Genomic DNA, 19,316 nt, shown 5'->3' on the forward strand with positions numbered 1-19,316 from the left:
ACAGATCCTTATGAATGGCACATAGAAGGGAAATAATGAAGGAAATTTTATTAAATAAGAATTGTAGTTCATATCGCGAATGGTACATTTTTAGGGGTGGAGTTCTAGCGTCTGGTAATAGTTTTTAGCGCCTGGCGACAGAGCCAATTCTTGGCGCCAGAGATATTTCAGCAGCGACAGAGCTCGAAGCCTCTTAGAAAGGTGATTTCGACCTCATACAACAATTTCGGGTTCCTTGGTACGCTAGTTGGCCCCTATAAGCAATTTGACATAATTAAGTAGTCGGTTTGATTACAATCGCAATAAGTGATCGACCTGATGAAAGATCGTCTTACTTAGCTTAAAGCGCCTAAGCGTTGGCTCATCACGGAGACACCGACATAATGATTCACAAGCAGCAAACCACCGACGTACTGGCATAGCGGAAGCAAAGTTCAAGCGAGCTTTGGAGATCAACAAGCGTTGGTCTTCGGAATATTATCGCAACAAACATTCAAGCATCGAAACTCTTTGTTCAGAGACGCGTGGACATTTCTATCAAGCTCTTTTGTTTAGAGACGCGTGGACATATCATCAAAGCTCTTTTGCTCAGAGACGCGTGGGCATCCTATTATCAAGCTCTTTGTTCAGAGATGCGTGGACATGTATTTCAAGCTCTTTGTTCAGAGAAGCGTGGACATATTAAAAAAAAGAAGCTCTTTGTTCAGAGGCGCGTGAACATATCCAAAAAAAGAAGCTCTTTGTTCAGAGATGAGTGAACATCGAAACAGCAAGATGGCGTTCCCTAGATTGTGGAGAGTTGTCACAAACAACTGAAGGTGATTTCAAGCGAAGTTGTCTTCGATAGTGTTCCCTTAGACGTGGAATATTATCAAAGCGTAAGAGGATCGTTTCAAGCGAAGCAATCTTCTATATTGGAAGCAGTTACAAGCGCAGCGGTTTTCAAGCGGGATGACATTCTCTTGGCAGGAGGTCATCAAAACAACAGTAAAGCGGCAACAAATTGGTTACTTCAGAGACGTGTGCTCGACGGTGCAAGATACGCGTTTCTTAACTCTTTTATCTGTTTAACTAACGCTAGTTTACAGGTGTTGGCGTTACAAGAGTGATTTAGGATCGCAGAACGTTCTGAATCATTATCCGACCCTATCGATACTTTGACTTTTGTTTTCGAAACTTGCGTTTCTCCAAACTCTGTCAAAGTGGGGGCTTCTGTAGACACCCATTTGTGTCTCCCCAAAACCAAATCCAGTGATGAGTACCTTTCACGTTGAATCATAATCGAATGAAGTGAAAGTGTGGAAAGTTTAGTGTTGCGGATAGTTTTAATTTCTTTTCTCTTCTCTCTATTTTTGAAAACCTATTTTAAGAAAACAGCCAATCCAGTTTGGTTGGTCTATGATATGGGTCCAATAATGGTGTAGTTGGATGGGGCTTGAAAAGACCTTTCCAACGATATATTATAAGCCCAATTCCGATGAATGTTGAGGAAGTTATGGACAAATTACTGAACTGGGCCCGGTTTGAGCCTTATATGCGGCCCAATGATCTAGAGGAGGGCCTAATATGGATTTATCATTCCTAATGCAATTAGGAATAGTTTTAGTCTTCTAGATTCTTCTAGAAGGTTCTTTTCATTCCTAATTCGATTAACATTGATAAATTGAGTTTTGTTGACTTTTTAGAGTTTTAATTAGAATCAAAGAACATTTTTGAGGAAAATACGATTTTATCTTCCTATACGGCAATTTCTATCTGATTTTAGAAAACGCGTCAAAAAAGGGATTAGCGCCTAACGCCAGACATTAGCGCCTGACGCTAATGTTGGCGTCTGGTGCCAATGGCTGGCGTTGGCGCTAATCAATTTTTATCCGCGTCAGAACTCTGTTTTGATGTTTTATCTTTTTGGCTGATTTTCTTTATAAATAACGTGTTAAAAATTCCGTTTTCATTCACCAATTCTCTCTTTCTAAACCAACTCTCATCAAGTTCTCTTGATTACTTTCTCTCTCTCTTTTCTAAACTAGCCTTCTCTCAAATATAAAAATTCCGCATTAATTAGATTTAGAAACACCTAGCCATATTCGAAATTGCCTTCGCCCTAGACGTGAAAGGTTTAATTTCTGAGGGTTTGGTCCCAAATCTCTCTTTCAATTATTTAATTTAATTGTTTTGTTTATTATTTTCCTTGAAGTTACTAACGTGTGTATTTTGTTATTAGAAAGAGGTACGAGGCATCCAAGTAAGTACTTTAATGGTTTAAATGATATTATGATATATAAATCATGCTTAGATTGTTATTTTGATTCCTAGTATCATGTTAGGATGTTTTCCTTAATTTGATGTTTAGGGTGACAACAATAAATTCCTAGTATTATGTCTAGGGTAACTTTGATATTAAGTATAATTAAAAGCATGATGCCTTTTATATTCTTTTCTAATATTTAATCATGTTAGTATCATGTTAGGGTTAAAGCTTTGATTTTTATTGTTTAGTAACATGATAGGGTTTGTTATTAATCTTGTTAGTATCATGCCTAGGATCTTGCTATTATTATGCTTTAATATTAACACGAATATGATTATGATTATACTTGTTATAATTTATGATGATTATTATTGTTATGATTATGATTATTATTTTTATTGTTATTATGTTGCTTGGTTATATTTATTTTTATTGCTTGATCACACCTTTATGCATGTTTAAAGGGAATTTGTACTTGTAATCACGCTTAATAAGATAATTAATAATCTTATTTAGGGTTAATTTGATTATAATTCAAGTGATCGCCAATAATAGTTTTATTTGTGCATTAATATTCAACCAACATAGATAAACAGGTTTAGGGTAATCCTATTGATTGCATGTTAGTCAGAAAGCGCACATGAATACGATCATAATAAAGTAGAGGCCTATTATTAGGGCAGGTTCAATCTCTTTTAGGTTGGATTTGTACCTTCATCCCCGAACCCTATTTGGTTCAAGACCTTATTGGAGTTGACGATCTCTTGGATCGTTAAGGGGTGTAACCTTCACCTCGTGAACGGTTTACAAGTTCCTAAAACTTGTTGGCGACTCTTTTGCTCTATCTTCTTTCCCTTTGGACGCCACCGTACTTTAGTGTATGATCACAGTGGGGTTCAAGTTAGGGGATTAACGCTTGAAATATTCCCTACAGTAAGAACCTGTTTTTTGAGCTTCTAAGCTTTGCTTAGAATATCATATTTCAGCATAGCACATCAGGTGTCAGCACATTATTAATACGATTATTATTAATACTTAGTACAATAGAAATTATGTACCTCCTACAGCAAGACGCTAACCCATATGACACGAACCGAGTAACACAAGTAACCCCTATAACACTGAACGGGTAACCTCTATAACATTGAAAAAGTAAATCCCATAATAGCATTGTGTGGCCACCGACATAAAAGAGTAAGACCCTGTTTTTTGAGCTTCTAAGCTTTGCTTAGAATATCATATTTCAGCATAGCACATCAGGTGTCAGCACATTATTAATACGATTATTATTAATACTCAGTACAACATAGCTAATTAGGGTTCAACAGAACCGACGTCCAAAACCGACCATTACAACTCAAGTCTAAATTACAACATCAAAATTAACTTTCCACATTTTAAATATATTTTTTCTTATATATCCCGTGCATTTTACACGGGTACACTCTAGTTAAATTATTATTTTAGACCTTGATGGCTGCACCATTTGATTATGTTTACAGGTTTTACTTACGCTTTGGATACCTTAAATAGTGGGTATTCGAGGTTACAATCGCGGTTGCTTCTTGTGCTTTTCAGGTAAGATGATAAATTTACATTTATCCATGGTATTATAATTTTTTGTTTTTTTGGTAGATAATATAATTTCAGGTTACAATCTCGAATTGTTTTGGGTTGCTTCATTTCAAGGAGGGTGTTGACTTTATCGGGATTTGCTTCAATGCCCCGATCACTGACCATGAAACCCAAGAACTTTCCAGAGCGAATTCCAAAAACACACTTTTCCGGATTGAGTTTCATTTGATATTGCCGCAAAGTAGCAAAAGTTTCTTTTAAATCATCTATATGATCTCTCTTCGCCTTTCTCTTCACTATCGTATCATCTACATATACTTCCACATTGCGACCTTTTTGGTTTGCAAAAACCTTGTCAACCAATTTTTGATATGTTGCTCCGTGTAGACACCCATTTGTGTCTCCCCAAAACCAAACCCAGTGATGAGTACCTTTCACGTCGAATCATAATCGAATGAAACGAAAGTGTGGAAAGGTCTAGTGTTGCGGAAAGTTTTAATTTCTTTTCTCTTCTCTCTGTTTTTGAAACTTATTTTAAGAAAACAGGCAATCCAGTTTGGTTGGTCCATGATATGGGTCCAATAGTAGTGTATTTGGATGAGGCTTGCAAAGACCTTTCCAACGATATATTATAAGCCCAATTCCGATGAATATTGAGGAAGTTATGACCAATTTACCAAACTGGGCCCGGTTATAGCTTTATGTACGGCCCAATGATCTAGGGGAGGGCCTAATATCAATCCTAATGCAATTAGGAATGGTTTTAGTCTTCTAGAATCTTCTAGAAGGTTCTTTTCATTCCTAATTCAATTAGCATTGATAAATTGACTTTCGTTGACTTTTCAGAGTTTTAATCAAAATCAAATAGCATTTTTGAGGAAATTATATTATTTTATCCTCTAGTACGGTAAACTTATCGGATTTTCGAAAACGCGTTGGCATCAGGCTTGGCGCCTAACCCCAGACCTTGGCGCCTGTAGACACCCTTTTGTGTCTCCCCAAAACCAAACCCAGTGATGAGTGCCTTTCACGTCGAATCATAATCGAATGAAACGAAAGTGTGGAAAGGTCTAGTGTTGCGGAAAGTTTTATTTCTTTTCTTTTCTCCCTGTTTTTGAAAACTTTATTTTAAGAAAACAGCTAATCCAGTTTGGTTGGTCCATTATATGGGTCCAATAGTGTTGTAGTTGGATGGGGCTTGCAAAGGCCTTTCAACCGATATATTATAAGCCCAATTCCGATGAATATTGAGGAATTTATGGCCAATTTACTAAACTGGGCCCGGTTTGAGCTTTAAGTACATCCCAATGATCTAGGGGAGGGCCTAATATGATTTATCATTCCTAATGCTATTAGGAATGGTTTTAGTCTTCTAGAACATTCTAGAAGGTTCTTTTCATTCCGAATTCAATTAGGACTCTTTAGAGTTTTAATTAGATCAAATAGCATTTTCGACTGAAATTATATTATTTTATCTTCCAGTACGGGAAATTTATCAGAATTTCGAAAACGCGTTAAAAGTCGGTTTGGCGTCCAACCCCAGGCCTTGGCGCCAGACGCCAGCCATTGGCGCCTGGCGCTAGCCACTGGTCCTGGCGCCAATGAGCCAGGGCTGGCGCCAATGTGTTTTTGCGGTATTCAGACTCTGTTTTGATAAATTATCTTTTTTGGATGATTTTCTCTATAAATATCGTATCAAAAACTCCGTTTTCATGGATCATCTACATCTATCATTCACCAATTCTCTTTATTCTTAAGTTTTCACCAACTATCTTCATCATTCATCAACAAGCATCATCGATCATCAACTCTCTTTCAATAATCTTTTTCATTCATCTCTTTTCATCAAGCTTTCATTAGCATTCATTCTTTCTTTTTCTAAACTTCGCTTTTTCATACAAAATTCCGCATTCACAAGATCTAGATACACCTAGCCATATTCGAAGTTGCCTTCGCCCTAGACGTGAAAGGTTTAATTTCTGAGGGTTTGGTCCCAAATCTCTCTTTAAATTATTTAATTTGATTGTTTGTTTTATTATTTTTCCTTGAAGTTACTAATGTGTGTATTTTGTTATTAGAAAGAGGTACGAGGCATCCAAGTAAGTACTTTGATGGTTTAATTGATTTATGATATAGATATCATGTTTACATTGTTATTTTGATTCCTAGTATCATGTCTAGGATAACTTTAATATCAAGTATGATTAAAAGTATGATGCTTCCTATATTCTTCCTAATGTTAATTCATGTTAGTATCATGTCAGGGCTAAAGATTTGATTTTTATTGCTTAGTGACATGCCAGGGTTTGTTATTAATCTTGTTAGTATCATGCCTAGGATCTTGCTATGCTTTAACATGATTATGATTATCATTGATTATTATTATGATATTATTATTATTAATGATGTTGATTATTTGTTATGTTGCTTGATATGTATTATATTTTATGTTTTTATTGCTTGATCACCTTTATTGCATGTTTAAAGGGAATTGATACTTGCAACCACGTTTAATAAGATAATTAATAATCTTGTTAGGGTTAATTGTGACTATAATTCAAGTGATCGCCAATAATAGTTTATTTGTGCATTAAATTCAACCAATATAGTTTAAACAGGTTTAGGGTAAATCCTATTGATTGTATGTTAGTCAGAAAGCGCACATGAATACGAGCAGAATAAAGTAGAGGCTTATTATTAGGGCAGGTTCAATCTCTTTTAGGTTGGATTTGTACCATCATCCTCGAACCCTTATTTGGTTCACGACCTTATGGAGTTGACGATCTCTTGGATCGTTAAGGGGTGTAACCTTCACCTCGTGAACGGTTTACAAGTTCCTTAAAAACTTGTTGGCGACTCTTTTGCTCTATCTTCTTCCCTTTTGGACGCCACCGTACTTTAGTGTATGATCACAGTGGGGTTCAAGCTAGTGGGATTTTAAAGGCTTGAAATTATTCCCTATAGTTTTTGGAGACTCCACTGGGGAGGATTTCTATTTTAATTCCTGAATTTGTTTCGGCAATGATTTAGAATGAGTGGATGAAACTCGAAAAGTTCTAAGTATTTCATGTGCGTAATTTTGATTAACATTATTGTCATATGCATAAAAAGGTTCTCATTGGAAAGACCATCCGTAATGAGTCAAAAACATAGGATTTTACACGTAGGAAATTTGAGAAATGTCTTTCACAACTAGGACTGAAATAACACCGCGCGAAACTGGAAAATTTTATCGAGCAGAGAAAGCTGCTGAGGCATGTGGGAAGTAGCGTCAGGGGCCAGAGCCTGGCGCCACACTTTTTGCCGTAGCGCCTGACGCCAGTATTGGCGCCAGGCGCTACAGTTAAAAGTTGGCGCCAGTCTCTGTTTGCTTGCGCCAATTTCCCCCAATACCGAGCCAGAAATATGCGTTCTAATTTCGACCGGTTTTTCGTATTGTTTGCTCGATCCTACTTCCTGATTGAATTTTTTCTCACTTTTCTGAAACCCATATGTGTTCTACATATGGACATAACCCTCTGGGAATTCATGCTCTATCTACCCGATTGAACGCTCCTGGCAACAAAGGGTACATCTGAGAGGTTGAATTCACCAAACCATGGAAGCGAGTTTTTTCTAAAAACTCGCGGTGTCCTATCCACACGCGTTAACCCTTCACGGTTAGGCTTCTACGCGGTGCATCTGGACAATTAACCATGGACCCTATTTGACCAAACCATATCCTGAACTTTAGAGAACTAGAGCCATGGTTAGGTTGCGAACTCATTGCATCATATTGTGCCTACTTGACTAATTGTGCATTATTTGTTGTGCATATATATTCTATGTTCCTCTTAACCGTTTGTTGATTTGTGTTGAGATTATAATTAATGACTTAAAGAACTTTTCCTAATTAATTAATTAATTTGAGTCAATAAAGTTTTTTCTTCTTTTAATCGGAATCGACCTAGTACGACTTTAGGCATACCCCAGTTGACTAATAATACCGAAAACAGTCCTAGACCGAGGCTCCAATATTGGTGCCAAAATCTGAGCTGTAGCGCTACTGTATGGTGTGTAGCGCCAGACATTTACTAAAAAGTCTGACGCCAATCACCATATTGTGACGCCAGTCCTGTCGCTTGGCCGACAGTTCAGATTATTTGTCGAGTCATCACCTAATGTCTAATTAACCAGTTTTCTAATTAATTCGGTTATTTCCGCTGTCAATAACACCTTGTCAGGACATTAATCGAGTCTTGGTCACATAGTCTAGCCACATGGTCATGAGTCTTAACATGTCACCTACACTCACTAGTCTTAGCACACACTTTGAGTACACATCACCATGGCCATGTCTTAGGTTCATGCATAAGTCGGTCTTTTCCGTCATTTGAGTTGGGGTACATACTACTCCTAATTCTTCATATCCCTCCACCTCCATCTAAATCTTTCTTCACATTCTTCCATATTTCTTCCCCTCCTCCATTCATTGCATGTTGAATAAAGATAGAGTCAAATAATTAACAATAAGTATCCCCAAGTTCCTTTTCCACAGTACTTGGTCGAGGAGAGAAGGGCGATTAATCAAGGACAACCTCTTTATTCAAGTCTCACTTTTTGATAAACCGATTCGTCAAAAGAGGAAGGCTAAGAAGATAATGGAAACTCAAGAAGAAGTCAATGAGCTTAGGAACCAATTGGTTACCATGACTGAAACATTGAAGCTCCTCACACTTAAGGTCGATGATCCCGTGAAGCAAAAACGGATGGATCTCATGCAAGAGAGTCTAAGCAAGCTATCTAGTGACTATAAATTTCAGGGCATGAGTTCGCAAGGGGTCTCGCTGGACAAGGAACTTCTTCCGCAGAAGTTCAATGCCAACGACATCCCAAAATTCAAGGCAACAGATAATCCTTACTTCCATCTAAGAGCTTTTGAAACTATAATGACCATTAAGGGTATCGATAAAAAGGTTTTCCCCTCTCTGTTCCCACTATCTCTTGAATCCGTTTGCCAACAATGGTTCTTCTCCCTTGACAAGGAGAAAACCTCTACCTGGGAATCGATAGAAAACGCTTTCGTTGATAGGTACAAGTGCAATATCCAAGTTGAAACCGATCATAGACAACTTGAGATGCTAATACAAAAAGAAAATGAAGGCTTTACTTCTTTTTTTAATAAATGGAGGGAAACTTCCGCCAAGATGATTGAGGTCCCCACCGAAAAGGAATCTGTGAGGATGTTTATCAAGAATCTCCAAGAAAAGTATTCGAAGCACCTAAAATATCAACACAATTTGAATACTTTCAAGGCCGTTTATGACATCGGAATTGAAATCGAAGATGACCTTGCAAAGCAAAAAGCTACTAACAATAGTAACCACGGTGGCTGGAAAGGAAAGAAGAACGACAATCCTTCTTCTTCCAAAAACGCCCACTCTAGTAACAATGTTAGTACCTTTGATCTCAGTGAAGTTTTAGCCATGGATAACCAAGGATATAAGAAGCAACTAAGGAAAGACTTCACCCCCATTGGGATGAGCTACGATACTACCTTCGATCGACTCCATGCCAAAGGACTCATTACTCCCATTGGACCTATTCAAGATCCCGCACCTGAAAAGAGATTGCCTAGTTGGAATCCAGACGAACACTGCAAGTACCATCAAGGTAGGGGTCATACTACTGAGAGCTGTTGGAAGCTAAAGGAGGCTATCCAACATTTGATTGGTAATAACAAGCTTCCCATGTCTCCAGTTAACAAGAAGAGCGAGTGATGATAAAGAAAACAACACAAGACAAGAGGCGAGCTTCAACGACAAGATTTCATGGCCTCTTTTTTCTATTTCTTTTTCATCTTTTCTTTCCCCAATAAGTCTAGCATAGGCACCTTTTCTTTTCCTTTAGATTAATTTTGTAGATTTTTCCTTTTTCCCTTAATAAAATGAGCATTTAATTCCTTGCATATGATCATTTCATTACATTGCATTCAAAAAAAAAAAATCCATGTCGAGCTAAGCACAAGGTATACCAATGATTTGAGGCACCCCTTGTAGCCACATCATATCTCCTTTCGCCTTTAAATTTACACATCCTTTCTTCATAAACCACTTTGAGCCTCGTCTAACGATAGACCCTTCTTTTTTCAACCTACATCTACCTAATCTTGGGATGGGATGGCGTGCAACTTATGCAATTCTAAAGAGATATTGAGCAAATTCAAAAGAAAGCAATAGCGAAAAATAAGCAATAATAAAAAAAACAAAACAAGTGTACAAAAGGGTAAGTGTTCCAGTGTCTTTGATATGAAAATATCTTCGATAAGAACACGTCTCAGATTGCGTCTCTTATCGAGTGCTCGGTACTATGCCTGAGAAACATGAATGCCAAGTGAGTGATAGACCGCATGATCGGGATTGCCCACACTTATAAAAATAAAATAAATGCTTAAGCAAAAAGAGCTAAAAAGAGTAGAAACTCAAGCATAAATACAAATATTCAAAAGCGAGGTTGCACACCTTGGGGGCTTATCTAGGGTCTTGAGCCTTTATCCCCTTCTTCTTCAGCCTTTAGCCTAACCACGTTACAACCCTTAAAAGACCTTTTTGAGGTATACACACACTTGTACGAGGTTTGGCTAGAGCTACGTTCGGCCTGATTCCTAACGGATACGTAGGCAACCTCACATCGAGGTGCGGCCGTAATAAACATGCATTCATATTCACATTCACACACTTGCACCATGATCATATCAAGGAATTCCCTATGCTCATCCCTATTCGTTTAGAGCTAGACTTGGGGGCTTGATCCTTATATCATTAGCTTGCCTAGCCTAAGAGTCACCACCATTTGACTCTTTTCAATATATTTTTCCATACATTTAGCTCTTGCGGCCTAGATTTAGTGTCACTTTCACACACTACACACATACATGACCAAATATATTTCCCTTAGGAACCCTTTTTCATGAAATCTTAACGCTGAAGCATGCTTCGTCAAAATCACTCATCAATCATAATCATCATTGCATCACAAAGTACGAAGTGCTTAGCCTCCGTGCCTAATTTACCCAAATACTTTCATCACGGAGTCAACAGTTGAGATAGCCTAGGATGGATTAATCCTTGAACCTTGAGAGATAGTATCAAATGACATTTGACTAAGCTCATTCAACATGCATCTTCAAACTTTTGATTTTCTTTTTCGCGTCTTTCTTTTTCGGGAGAAAGTCGGTACCCTCCACAAAAATGACGGAAAATTTTTGCTTTTCTGCATTTTCGAGTCAACACAATGCATACACAAGTCATGTACACATTGAGTCATGTCGTGCCATATCACTTTGATTTGAGTCTAACACATGTGTCATTACACTTCGAGTTGAGTCAACCTCGAGTCAGTCAAACATATCGAGTCAAGTTTATACCTTGAGTCGTGTCTAGTTAATGAGTTAAGCAATGCTAAACCTTAGGTTAACCCTACGATGATTAAAGAGATTGGCAAAGTTCTATAGTCAAAATAAATACAGGTGCAGCAGAACAGGGAAGACCCTATCACAGCGTTTGGCGACAGAGTCAATTCTTGGCGCCAGAGATATTTCAGCAGCGACAGAGTTCGAAGCCTCTCCAAAAGTAAATAAGTGATCGACCAGATGAAAGATCGTCTCACTTAGCTTAAAGCGCCTAGGAATTGGCTCAAAAGCAGAAACGGCACCGACGTGTAGGTTCAAAGCAACGAAAGCGCCGACGTACAGGCATAGCGGAAGCAAAGTTCGAGCGAGCTTTAAAGATCAACAAGTATTGGTCTTCGGTAATTTTCTTTGGAATATTATCGCAACAACTGAGGATGACTTCAAGTAAAGTTATTTTCGACGGCATTCGCTAAGATTGTGGAGGTTGCACCAAAGATTTGAGAAGATAGCACGAGATGGGCGGTCTTCGACAGCATTCGCTAAGATTGTGGAGGTTGTCACCAAAGATTTGAGAAGATAGCACGAGATGGGCGGTCTTCGACAGCATTTGCTAACATTGTAGAGGTTGTCACCAAAGATTTGAGAAGATAGCACGAGATGGGCGGTCTTCGACGACATTCGCTAAGATTGTGGAGGTTGTCACCCGAGATTTGAGAAGATAGCACGAGATGGGCAGTCTTCGACGACTTTTGCTATGATTGGAAAAGTTGTCACTGTGATTCAAGAAAAGGCTCAAGATGTAGCAACATTGATCGGCGGCGTTCCCTAGATTACGGAAGATCGTCAAAACAAACAGCAAGATGACGTTCCCTAGATTGTGGAGGGTTGTCACAAAAAACTAAGGATTGTTTCAAGAGAAATAATCTTTGATGGTATTCCCTTGGACGTGGAATATTATCACAGCTGAGAGGATAGTTTCGGGCGAAGCAATCTTCTAATTGGAAGCAGTTACAAGGCGTAGCGGTTTTCAAGCGGGATGACATTCTCTAGCTTGTAGGAGGTCGTCAAAACAACAGTACAGCAACAATCGGTTACTTTCAGAGACGTGTGCTCGACGGTGCAAGATACGCGTTTCTTAACTCTCTTATCTGTTTAACTAACGCTAGTTCTGCAGGTATCGGCGTTACAAGAGTGATTTAGGATCGCAGAACGTTCTGAATCATTCTCATCCCTATCGTTACTTTTACTTTCGTTTTGAAACTTGCGTTTCTCCAAACTCAGTCAAAGTGGGGGCTTCTGTAGACACCCATTTGTGTCTCCCCAAAACCAAACCTAGTGATGAGTGCCTTTCACGTCAAATCATAATCGAATGAAACGAAAGTGTGGAAAGGTCTAGTGTTGCGGAAAGTTTTATTTCTTTCTTTTCTCCCTGTTTTTGAAAACTTTATTTTAAGAAAACAGCTAATCCAGTTTGGTTGGTCCATTATATGGGTCCAATAGTGTTGTAGTTGGATGGGGCTTGCAAAGGCCTTTCCAACGATATATTATAAGCCCAATTCCGATGAATATTGAGGAATTTATGGCCAATTTACTAAACTGGGCCCGGTTTGAGCTTTAAGTACGGCCCAATGATCTAGGGGAGGGCCTAATATGATTTATCATTCCTAATGCTATTAGGAATGGTTTTAGTCTTCTAGAAAATTCTAGAAGGTTCTTTTCATTCCTAATTCAATTAGGACTCTTTAGAGTTTTAATTAGATCAAATAGCATTTTCGACTGAAATTATATTATTTTATCTTCCAGTACGGGAAATTTATCAGAATTTCGAAAACGCGTTAAAAGTCGGTTTGGCGTCCAACCCCAGGCCTTGGCGCCAGACGCCAGCCATTGGCGCCTGGCGCTAGCCACTGGTCCTGGCGCCAATGAGCCAGGGCTGGCGCCAATGTGTTTTTGCGGTATTCAGACTCTGTTTTGATAAATTATCTTTTTTGGATGATTTTCTCTATAAATATCGTATCAAAAACTCCGTTTTCATGGATCATCTACATCTATCATTCACCAATTCTCTTTATTCTTAAGTTTTCACCAACTATCTTCATCATTCATCAACAAGCATCATCGATCATCAACTCTCTTTCAATAATCTTTTTCATTCATCTCTTTTCATCAAGCTTTCATTAGCATTCATTCTTTCTTTTTCTAAACTTCGCTTTTTCATACAAAATTCCGCATTCACAAGATCTAGATACACCTAGCCATATTCGAAGTTGCCTTCGCCCTAGACGTGAAAGGTTTAATTTCTGAGGGTTTGGTCCCAAATCTCTCTTTAAATTATTTAATTTGATTGTTTGTTTTATTATTTTTCCTTGAAGTTACTAATGTGTGTATTTTGTTATTAGAAAGAGGTACGAGGCATCCAAGTAAGTACTTTGATGGTTTAATTGATTTATGATATAGATATCATGTTTACATTGTTATTTTGATTCCTAGTATCATGTCTAGGATAACTTTAATATCAAGTATGATTAAAAGTATGATGCTTCCTATATTCTTCCTAATGTTAATTCATGTTGGTATCATGTTAGGGCTAAAGATTTGATTTATATTGCTTAGTGACATGCTAGGGTTTGTTATTAATCTTGTTAGTATCATGCCTAGGATCTTGCTATGCTTTAACATGATTATGATTATCATTGATTATTATTATGATATTATTATTATTAATGATGTTGATTATTTGTTATGTTGCTTGATATGTATTATATTTTATGTTTTTATTGCTTGATCACCTTTATTGCATGTTTAAAGGGAATTGATACTTGCAACCACGTTTAATAAGATAATTAATAATCTTGTTAGGGTTAATTGTGACTATAATTCAAGTGATCGCCAATAATAGTTTATTTGTGCATTAAATTCAACCAATATAGTTTAAACAGGTTTAGGGTAAATCCTATTGATTGTATGTTAGTCAGAAAGCGCACATGAATACGAGCAGAATAAAGTAGAGGCTTATTATTAGGGCAGGTTCAATCTCTTTTAGGTTGGATTTGTACCATCATCCTCGAACCCTTATTTGGTTCACGACCTTATGGAGTTGACGATCTCTTGGATCGTTAAGGGGTGTAACCTTCACCTCGTGAACGGTTTACAAGTTCCTTAAAAACTTGTTGGCGACTCTTTTGCTCTATCTTCTTCCCTTTTGGACGCCACCGTACTTTAGTGTATGATCACAGTGGGGTTCAAGCTAGTGGGATTTTAAAGGCTTGAAATTATTCCCTATAGTTTTTGGAGACTCCACTGGGGAGGATTTCTATTTTAATTCCTGAATTTGTTTCGGCAATGATTTAGAATGAGTGGATGAAACTCGAAAAGTTCTAAGTATTTCATGTGCGTAATTTTGATTAACATTATTGTCATATGCATAAAAAGGTTCTCATTGGAAAGACCATCCGTAATGAGTCAAAAACATAGGATTTTACACGTAGGAAATTTGAGAAATGTCTTTCACAACTAGGACTGAAATAACACCGCGCGAAACTGGAAAATTTTATCGAGCAGAGAAAGCTGCTGAGGCATGTGGGAAGTAGCGTCAGGGGCCAGAGCCTGGCGCCACACTTTTTGCCGTAGCGCCTGACGCCAGTATTGGCGCCAGGCGCTACAGTTAAAAGTTGGCGCCAGTCTCTGTTTGCTTGCGCCAATTTCCCCCAATACCGAGCCAGAAATATGCGTTCTAATTTCGACCGGTTTTTCGTATTGTTTGCTCGATCCTACTTCCTGATTGAATTTTTTCTCACTTTTCTGAAACCCATATGTGTTCTACATATGGACATAACCCTCTGGGAATTCATGCTCTATCTACCCGATTGAACGCTCCTGGCAACAAAGGGTACATCTGAGAGGTTGAATTCACCAAACCATGGAAGCGAGTTTTTTTCTAAAAACTCGCGGTGTCCTATCCACACGCGTTAACCCTTCACGGTTAGGCTTCTACGCGGTGCATCTGGACAATTAACCATGGACCCTATTTGACCAAACCATATCCTGAACTTTAGAGAACTAGAGCCATGGTTAGGTTGCGAACTCATTGCATCATATTGTGCCTACTTGACTAATTGTGCATTATTTGTTGTGCATATATATTCTATGTTCCTCTTAACCGTTTGTTGATTTGTGTTGAGATTATAATTAATGACTTAAAGAACTTTTCCTAATTAATTAATTAATTTGAGTCAATAAAGTTTTTTCTTCTTTTAATCGGAATCGACCTAGTACGACTTTAGGCATACCCCAGTTGACTAATAATACCGAAAACAGTCCTAGACCGAGGCTCCAATATTGGTGCCAAAATCTGAGCTGTAGCGCTACTGTATGGTGTGTAGCGCCAGACATTTACTAAAAAGTCTGACGCCAATCACCATATTGTGACGCCAGTCCTGTCGCTTGGCCGACAGTTCAGATTATTTGTCGAGTCATCACCTAATGTCTAATTAACCAGTTTTCTAATTAATTCGGTTATTTCCGCTGTCAATAACACCTTGTCAGGACATTAATCGAGTCTTGGTCACATAGTCTAGCCACATGGTCATGAGTCTTAACATGTCACCTACACTCACTAGTCTTAGCACACACTTTGAGTACACATCACCATGGCCATGTCTTAGGTTCATGCATAAGTCGGTCTTTTCCGTCATTTGAGTTGGGGTACATACTACTCCTAATTCTTCATATCCCTCCACCTCCATCTAAATCTTTCTTCACATTCTTCCATATTTCTTCCCCTCCTCCATTCATTGCATGTTGAATAAAGATAGAGTCAAATAATTAACAATAAGTATCCCCAAGTTCCTTTTCCACAGTACTTGGTCGAGGAGAGAAGGGCGATTAATCAAGGACAACCTCTTTATTCAAGTCTCACTTTTTGATAAACCGATTCGTCAAAAGAGGAAGGCTAAGAAGATAATGGCAACTCAAGAAGAAGTCAATGAGCTTAGGAACCAATTGGTTACCATGACTGAAACATTGAAGCTCCTCACACTTAAGGTCGATGATCCCGTGAAGCAAAAACGGATGGATCTCATGCAAGAGAGTCTAAGCAAGCTATCTAGTGACTATAAATTTCAGGGCATGAGTTCGCAAGGGGTCTCGCTGGACAAGGAACTTCTTCCGCAGAAGTTCAATGCCAACGACATCCCAAAATTCAAGGCAACAGATAATCCTTACTTCCATCTAAGAGCTTTTGAAACTATAATGACCATTAAGGGTATCGATAAAAAGGTTTTCCCCTCTCTGTTCCCACTATCTCTTGAATCCGTTTGCCAACAATGGTTCTTCTCCCTTGACAAGGAGAAAACCTCTACCTGGGAATCGATAGAAAACGCTTTCGTTGATAGGTACAAGTGCAATATCCAAGTTGAAACCGATCATAGACAACTTGAGATGCTAATACAAAAAGAAAATGAAGGCTTTACTTCTTTTTTTAATAAATGGAGGGAAACTTCCGCCAAGATGATTGAGGTCCCCACCGAAAAGGAATCTGTGAGGATGTTTATCAAGAATCTCCAAGAAAAGTATTCGAAGCACCTAAAATATCAACACAATTTGAATACTTTCAAGGCCGTTTATGACATCGGAATTGAAATCGAAGATGACCTTGCAAAGCAAAAAGCTACTAACAATAGTAACCACGGTGGCTGGAAAGGAAAGAAGAACGACAATCCTTCTTCTTCCAAAAACGCCCACTCTAGTAACAATGTTAGTACCTTTGATCTCAGTGAAGTTTTAGCCATGGATAACCAAGGATATAAGAAGCAACTAAGGAAAGACTTCACCCCCATTGGGATGAGCTACGATACTACCTTCGATCGACTCCATGCCAAAGGACTCATTACTCCCATTGGACCTATTCAAGATCCCGCACCTGAAAAGAGATTGCCTAGTTGGAATCCAGACGAACACTGCAAGTACCATCAAGGTAGGGGTCATACTACTGAGAGCTGTTGGAAGCTAAAGGAGGCTATCCAACATTTGATTGGTAATAACAAGCTTCCCATGTCTCCAGTTAACAAGAAGAGCGAGTGATGATAAAGAAAACAACACAAGACAAGAGGCGAGCTTCAACGACAAGATTTCATGGCCTCTTTTTTATATTTCTTTTTCATCTTTTCTTTCCCCAATAAGTCTAGCATAGGCACCTTTTCTTTTCCTTTAGATTAATTTTGTAGATTTTTCCTTTTTCCCTTAATAAAATGAGCATTTAATTCCTTGCATATGATCATTTCATTACATTGCATTCAAAAAAAAAAAAATCCATGTCGAGCTAAGCACAAGGTATACCAATGATTTGAGGCACCCCTTGTAGCCACATCATATCTCCTTTCGCCTTTAAATTTACACATCCTTTCTTCATAAACCACTTTGAGCCTCGTCTAACGATAGACCCTTCTTTTTTCAACCTACATCTACCTAATCTTGGGATGGGATGGCGTGCAACTTATGCAATTCTAAAGAGATATTGAGCAAATTCAAAAGAAAGCAATAGCGAAAAATAAGCAATAATAAAAAAAACAAAACAAGTGTACAAAAGGGTAAGTGTTCCAGTGTCTTTGATATGAAAATATCTTCGATAAGAACACGTCTCAGATTGCGTCTCTTATCGAGTGCTCGGTACTATGCCTGAGAAACATGAATGCCAAGTGAGTGATAGACCGCATGATCGGGATTGCCCACACTTATAAAAATAAAATAAATGCTTAAGCAAAAAGAGCTAAAAAGAGTAGAAACTCAAGCATAAATACAAATATTCAAAAGCGAGGTTGCACACCTTGGGGGCTTATCTAGGGTCTTGAGCCTTTATCCCCTTCTTCTTCAGCCTTTAGCCTAACCACGTTACAACCCTTAAAAGACCTTTTTGAGGTATACACACACTTGTACGAGGTTTGGCTAGAGCTACGTTCGGCCTGATTCCTAACGGATACGTAGGCAACCTCACATCGAGGTGCGGCCGTAATAAACATGCATTCATATTCACATTCACACACTTGCACCATGATCATATCAAGGAATTCCCTATGCTCATCCCTATTCGTTTAGAGCTAGACTTGGGGGCTTGATCCTTATATCATTAGCTTGCCTAGCCTAAGAGTCACCACCATTTGACTCTTTTCAATATATTTTTCCATACATTTAGCTCTTGCGGCCTAGATTTAGTGTCACTTTCACACACTACACACATACATGACCAAATATATTTCCCTTAGGAACCCTTTTTCATGAAATCTTAACGCTGAAGCATGCTTCGTCAAAATCACTCATCAATCATAATCATCATTGCATCACAAAGTACGAAGTGCTTAGCCTCCGTGCCTAATTTACCCAAATACTTTCATCACGGAGTCAACAGTTGAGATAGCCTAGGATGGATTAATCCTTGAACCTTGAGAGATAGTATCAAATGACATTTGACTAAGCTCATTCAACATGCATCTTCAAACTTTTGATTTTCTTTTTCGCGTCTTTCTTTTTCGGGAGAAAGTCGGTACCCTCCACAAAAATGACGGAAAATTTTTGCTTTTCTGCATTTTCGAGTCAACACAATGCATACACAAGTCATGTACACATTGAGTCATGTCGTGCCATATCACTTTGATTTGAGTCTAACACATGTGTCATTACACTTCGAGTTGAGTCAACCTCGAGTCAGTCAAACATATCGAGTCAAGTTTATACCTTGAGTCGTGTCTAGTTAATGAGTTAAGCAATGCTAAACCTTAGGTTAACCCTACGATGATTAAAGAGATTGGCAAAGTTCTATAGTCAAAATAAATACAGGTGCAGCAGAACAGGGAAGACCCTATCACAGCGTTTGGCGACAGAGTCAATTCTTGGCGCCAGAGATATTTCAGCAGCGACAGAGTTCGAAGCCTCTCCAAAAGTAAATAAGTGATCGACCAGATGAAAGATCGTCTCACTTAGCTTAAAGCGCCTAGGAATTGGCTCAAAAGCAGAAACGGCACCGACGTGTAGGTTCAAAGCAACGAAAGCGCCGACGTACAGGCATAGCGGAAGCAAAGTTCGAGCGAGCTTTAAAGATCAACAAGTATT

This window comes from Chenopodium quinoa, unplaced genomic scaffold, assembly GCF_001683475.1.
Source record: "Chenopodium quinoa cultivar QQ74 unplaced genomic scaffold, ASM168347v1, whole genome shotgun sequence".
Taxonomy (NCBI): domain Eukaryota; kingdom Viridiplantae; phylum Streptophyta; class Magnoliopsida; order Caryophyllales; family Amaranthaceae; genus Chenopodium; species Chenopodium quinoa.